The 6,000-nt window shown below is 34.5% G+C and overlaps 1 protein-coding gene across 9 annotated transcripts in view; it reads right to left on the reverse strand.

The window, feature by feature from the left end:
• Positions 1-3,285, reverse strand: part of LOC145732948 (muscleblind-like protein 1) — a 118,415-nt gene extending 115,130 nt beyond the window's left edge. For 2 of the 9 annotated variants that reach the window (XR_014179088.1, XM_081985503.1), the window contains exon 1: positions 3,007-3,257. The gene's annotated coding sequence lies outside the window, so the exon portion shown is untranslated. Of the gene's footprint in view, positions 1-3,006 lie in introns of all 9 variants that reach the window. The other 7 variants (XR_014179089.1, XM_081985504.1, XM_081985497.1 and 4 more) reach the window with 7 other exon arrangements.
• Between the last annotated feature and the right edge of the window lie 2,715 nt (positions 3,286-6,000).

The following is a 6,000-nucleotide window of genomic DNA, read 5'->3' on the forward strand; positions in this document are numbered from 1 at the left end:
AATTTTAAACCACAATTTTAACTGATTTTAAAATTTGTTGCATCAAACCAACTTTGCTAAATAACTCAGAAACGGTGAAAGTTACAAAAAATTTACAAGAGACCAAAAATATTCCTAATCAACTTCTTAACTCAACATCGTAAGTTTGTAAAACCGTTTTTGCTTCCAGTATACAGGGTGTGATGAAAAGTATGGTGATTAACTGTTTTTGGACACCCTGTACGCAATTATTCAGATAGAATTTTTTGCTCAACACCACTGGAAAAAGGAGCTCAAGACGGTTCTTTTAAGTGGTTGAACTACCCTGAACTCTCAAAAATAACCGAGTTACAGGGTGTTCAAATTTCAAAACCACAATTTCTGCTAAATTGACAATTTGTTGCATCAAACCAGATTTGCTAAATAACTCAGAAACGGTGAAAGTTACAAAAAATATACAAGAGACCAAAAATGTTTCTAATCATCTTCTTAAGCCAGCCTTGTAAGTTTGCAGGACCGTTTTTGCTTCCAGTATACAGGGTGTGTATAAAAATTATGGTGATTAACTTTTTGGTCACCCTGTACGCATTTTTTCAGAAAGAATTTTTTGCTCAACACCACTGGAAAGAGGAGTTCAAAACGGTTCTTTTAAGTTGTTGAACCACCCTGAACTCCCAATAATAACCGAGTTACAGGGTGTTCAAATTTCAAACCACAATTTCTAATAAATTGAAAATTTGTTGCATCAAACGAGTTTTTGATGAATATCTCAAAAACGGCGAGAGTTACAAAAAAATTACAAGAGACCAAGAATGTTGCTAATCATCTTCTTAAGCCAGCCTTGTAAGTTTGCAGGACCGTTTTTGCTTCCAGTATACAGGGATAAAATTATGGTGATTAACTGTTTTTGGTCACCCTGTACGCAATTTTTCTGATAGAATTTTTTTCTCAACACTACTGAAAAGAGGAGCTCAAGACGAATAACTTGAGTGATTCAACCTCTTTTAACTCACAAAATTAACCGAGTTACAGGGTGCTCAAATTTCAAACCACAACTTCAACTGATTTGAAAATTTGTTGCTAAATAACTCAAAAACGGTAAAAGTTAATTATTAATTAAAATTTACAAGAGACCAAAAATGTTCCTAATTAACTCCTTAACCCAAAACCGTAAGTTTGCAGGACCATTTTTGCTTCCAGAATACAGGGTGTGCATGAAAATTATGGTGATTGACTGTTTTTGGTCACCCTCTACGCAATTTTTCAGATAGAATTTTTTGCTCAACACCACTGGAAAAAGGAGCTGAAGACGGTTCTTTTAAGTGGCTGAACCACCCTGAACTCCAAAAATCAAAATCAACAAAATCACAAAATATTAAAATAATTGCGGTGGTCAATTGACCAGAAATATGTTTTTGTTTGATTTAAAAGCAAAATATATCTTAAAGAAGAAGAGATTAATTTTGTCAGCACAGAAAAGAAGATTAAAAAACAATGAATGATTGCAAAAACCAACCATGTTTTAAAGAAGAATTTAACTCTATCATATCGGATTGCACCGACGTAATTAAAGGCACTCTAAGGTTCACCGCAGCTAAGTTGTGATTTGACTGTGACATCTCCCATGTACAAAATGTCATAGTCAAATTAAAACCTAGTCTAGGGTGCCCTTAAATATGTCGGTGTAATCGGCCCTCAGCATCAGAAAAGAAGAGCGTATAGATCTGTTAAAATAATTATGCTCAAAACAGAGAGAAAAGAGCAAATAACTCAAAATTAATTATATGGTCGTTAGAATATTATAAAACCATACTGACAGGGAGCAGTCAAGAATGTTTCAAATAAATTACTGCACAGCCATAGCAAAATAAAATGATTGCAATTACTAAACATACCTACTGTGATAATTCATTGAACAACATGTTAACCCATTCTGGTTTACTGAAGTAGATTAGATAGTAATACATAAGTAGGTATTAAGGTTTAGATTAGGTACTCAAACAAATGGATTTCCATGCAAAAGGTCTTCACCAAAATGTCAGCATTTTTACTTAAATTAGCCATTACCACTATACTTACGGCGGATTGCACAACATATTTGTCAGTTGATTAAAGGTAAAAATTTGATAGATTAGATTTAAAATTGTCACACCCAAAAAAAAAATTTAAGCTAGCTTGGTTCAATCAATTTAGTTAGGAAACTACTAAATGGTGGTTTAAATAAATAATAACTGAATTAACTGGAAGCTATAAACTAAATATTGATTAATCTTAATTGATGATTTATAATTGGTTCTGGTAATTATTGTGTTTCTCATTTAAAAATTGCAACAATGTAACTCCATGACTTAATGGTTCTGGGTAGTCTGGTTTATTAGTCTTATTTATTTGTGAAGTGACTAACCACTAATGAAAGTGATTTTAGTGTCAAAACTCTCGTTTTCCCTAACAAAGCATTATAAAAACCATGAAAACGTACAGTGGTGCACACGTACACCAATTGACCAACAATGAAAATTACAAAATGTCTTTTGAATGTGTAATAGCGAAATCACCATGTTATATAAATGGGTGAGAGGCAAAACAATTATTATAGCATTTTTTTATGGCCAGCCAAGCGGTAAATTAATAAAACGACATCCAAAATCTAGGCAGAACTTGTTTAGGTCTATAATTATTATTGCTTTTTAGCTATTTACGTCTAGTGATTTTAAAAAAAAAATTTGTAATATGGCAACTATCAACAAATCAGCGTTGCCATAGCAACAGAGCTCTCGCGGACGATCGGCATTATTCGCCCACGCCCGTAATGAATTTGATTCCAATATTTACATAAAAATTAACAAACCCCTAAGTCAAGAAGGTAGTTTTACGTGAAAAACACCGAATCAGGTCGATATAACGCGTTAAAATGCCTCGCTGGACATACGAAAAGTCGATCGAACGGGGTGGATAACCTCGACCCCTTCACCTAACCTTATAAACCAGACATCGTGAAACGTCAAAATATAGGGCTTTGTTACTCACCGGAAATGGCTCGTTGGGCGGAAGGCGGGCTTGAAAATACGTCGAACCAGATCGGAATCACACGGTGCACTTTGCGGGATACGTAAACAAATCAAAATTGACCGAAAAAAACTAAAGTTTACTAAGCAAGCGACGTCGCACAAAAGCAAGCAGCTGACAATTGTTAGCCCGCTAACATGACGCCGAAAATGCGCTCGGTCGCGATCGAGTTTCTGATTCGTGCGCGGGCGTATGACGTTAATCAAGTGAATGTTGTTTGCACCGCGGCGGGCGATTTGAATGCTTCAAACTGACCGTGTAGTACTTTTAAACCCTCAAAAATGTTTATGATTTGTTATTGCTTGCTTTTTTTTTAACTAATCACAAACTACTCATCGTACTGAACTGGAAAGTGAATGAATTACAATTCAATGGGTGATAAATGTCACTTTTTAAATGGGTTTATATACTGACTACAAAAGCTCTTTCAACTTTCAGCACGTGCCACCCAGATAAGTAGGTAAATCCATAATAAGGGTGCATGCAGGTAGAAACAGGGTTTTTGCCTAGGAATACAATCAATGTTCGATCTGCTCAACTGATAATGATGTACTACACTTTACACTTCGGTTTCGGTATGAATTTGTTTAAAAATCAAGGAATATTTGACAATGACAGTGACAGTTAGTTTTGTCCGTAATGCTGGACGTCAACTAAATAATGTGAGTCTATTTCTCTCTGTTTAATACAAATAAAGAAGGATGGAAACATATTATGAGCGTATTTGGTTGCCTATGATAAAATTGTGCATTAAAGTAAAACAATTTGAAAAATCATGCGTTAATACTTTCTACATGGTGGACGGAAAATAACTATAAATGCACTTTTGACATGTTTTTACATTTTTTTAGCTTTTTAACTTCGAACTCGCGAAAACACAGAATTATAGGTAAATAACTACAATTGATTGAATTAAGACCTTACTTATTCAATTTCAGTCTAGTTATACAGGGTGTCCGTTTAAGAGCCTCGCCATTGGGATCTCGGTTATTTGAAGAGACACAAGGAAGTTTAAATTGGGGCAAATTAGAGCAATTAGGAGTCGATTAAAATACCGCTTTAAAAATTTGAAAATTCTTAGTCTTATGGCCCCCATATTAAATTTTTACATATTTGAATAGAGCCCATTTTTCTGATTACGATGATGTACCATATGTTATGGTTGTAAAAAATAACGAAAATTATGTTTTTGCAAAGAGTGCCTTGAAAATGACATCTCAAAAATCCATCCATCGGTCAAATGACACTACCCACGTGATATTACTGCCATTTGCTCGGCCATTTGCAAAATAATGATCATGTGGCAAACTGTCAGATGATGACACGAAACGCGCTCTAATCTTAATAAATTGTTGACTGATATCATGTGCATTATACAATGCACTCTTTGTGAAGATACAATTTGTGATATTTTAGCTAAACTGTAACAAAATACCTTTTAAATAAGTAAAATTCTATCTATGACGTTCCCAAAACAAAAACCTAAAAACTGATGATGGTTGTCAAAAACTGAGACTTTTATATCATTAATGATAATGCTACGTTAGAAAAAGACAAAAAGTGACAAGTAAAATTTTATTAATTTTTAGATTACCTTTAGCTCATTGGTTTGAAAATGTCAATGGTGTCACGTGAAGAAGTGTCAAGTGATTTAACAGAGAATTGTTGAGCTGTTATTTTCAAGAGACCCTTAATTAAAACATAATTTTTGTTATTTTCAGTAAACTGCCAATTTGACCATATCATATGATACATCACCGTAATCAGAAGCCCATTTCAAAAATGTAAAAATCCAATGTCAAAGTTGATGATGGTAACTAAAAATCGAAACGTCGAAACTGAAATTTGATATTGTCACATTGTAGAGGAGGAAAAGTGGCAATGGTAAAGTGTCTTTTGTTTTCAGTTATCTTATCAAATAAATTAGTAAAAAAATAAAAACTTATTTTCAAAATTTCGATTTTTCAGGATACCTCCGGAAGTATACACTAAGAATTTTTAAATTTTTAAAGCGGCATTTTCATGACTCCTAATTGCTCAAATTTGTCCCAATTTAAATTTCCTTGTATTTCTTCAAATAATCCACTTTTACATGGTGAGGAGGTAAAACGGGCACCCTGTATATTAGGCTAACAAGAAATGTCCTTTGTTCGTTGAAAATGTAAAATTGACTTTTATTTATTAGACAACAAAGCGAATTAAATGTCACTTTCAATAGAGTTTAGAAGTTTTCGTTGGGAATAATAGTTTTCTTTATATTATATTGAGTTCTAACTCAATTACTGTTTCCACTCTTCAATTGAGAGCTGGAGCAGGTCGCATTTTCCTAATTTTGTAGCCGGTTTATTTACTTCCCATGAATACTACCAACAGACGAAAATAAAAATAGAAATCACTTTTAGTTCGATCACCCCGTATCGTCGCAATCAAACCGCCAAACCGAAATTTGAGACATTAATCGCATCTCCCTGCATTTTATTAAGGAATTAAGGCGAAGCAACGTTTGGGGGCGTCGTAAAAAGGCGAGAAAACACTTTTTAATCGTGCAATATTCCCGCAGCATTCCCGTTTTACTATCAATAGAAAGCCCATTTTGCGGCTGTAACCGAAAGTTTAAGTGTGGTTAGGAAAATTTCACTCGTCTCGCGTTTCATTGCATGAAATTTCAAACCCACCCTTTCTTTACAAATTAAAACGCTCTTCCCGTTGTTATTGCGTTCTGATAGTACCCACACCATTTTGTCAGGTCTTGAATGAGGTTCAAAACTCATTAGAACCGTCTCAAGAAATAAATAAGAAACGAGACTTTTTCCTGAAATGTGCTGCGCTAAAACAAGCCGCAGCACAGTGGAAAATGAAGTGGAAAACTCGAAAGAGAGGGTACGTGCTCGATTTGAGGGTCGACAATTAGTGAACCGACGAGTGTGTCGATTAAATCCGGAACGGCCGTCGAAC

The sequence above is a fragment of the Ips typographus genome, linkage group LG8, assembly GCF_016097725.1.
Source record: "Ips typographus isolate SLU linkage group LG8, UJ_Ityp_2.0, whole genome shotgun sequence".
Lineage (NCBI taxonomy): Eukaryota > Metazoa > Arthropoda > Insecta > Coleoptera > Curculionidae > Ips > Ips typographus.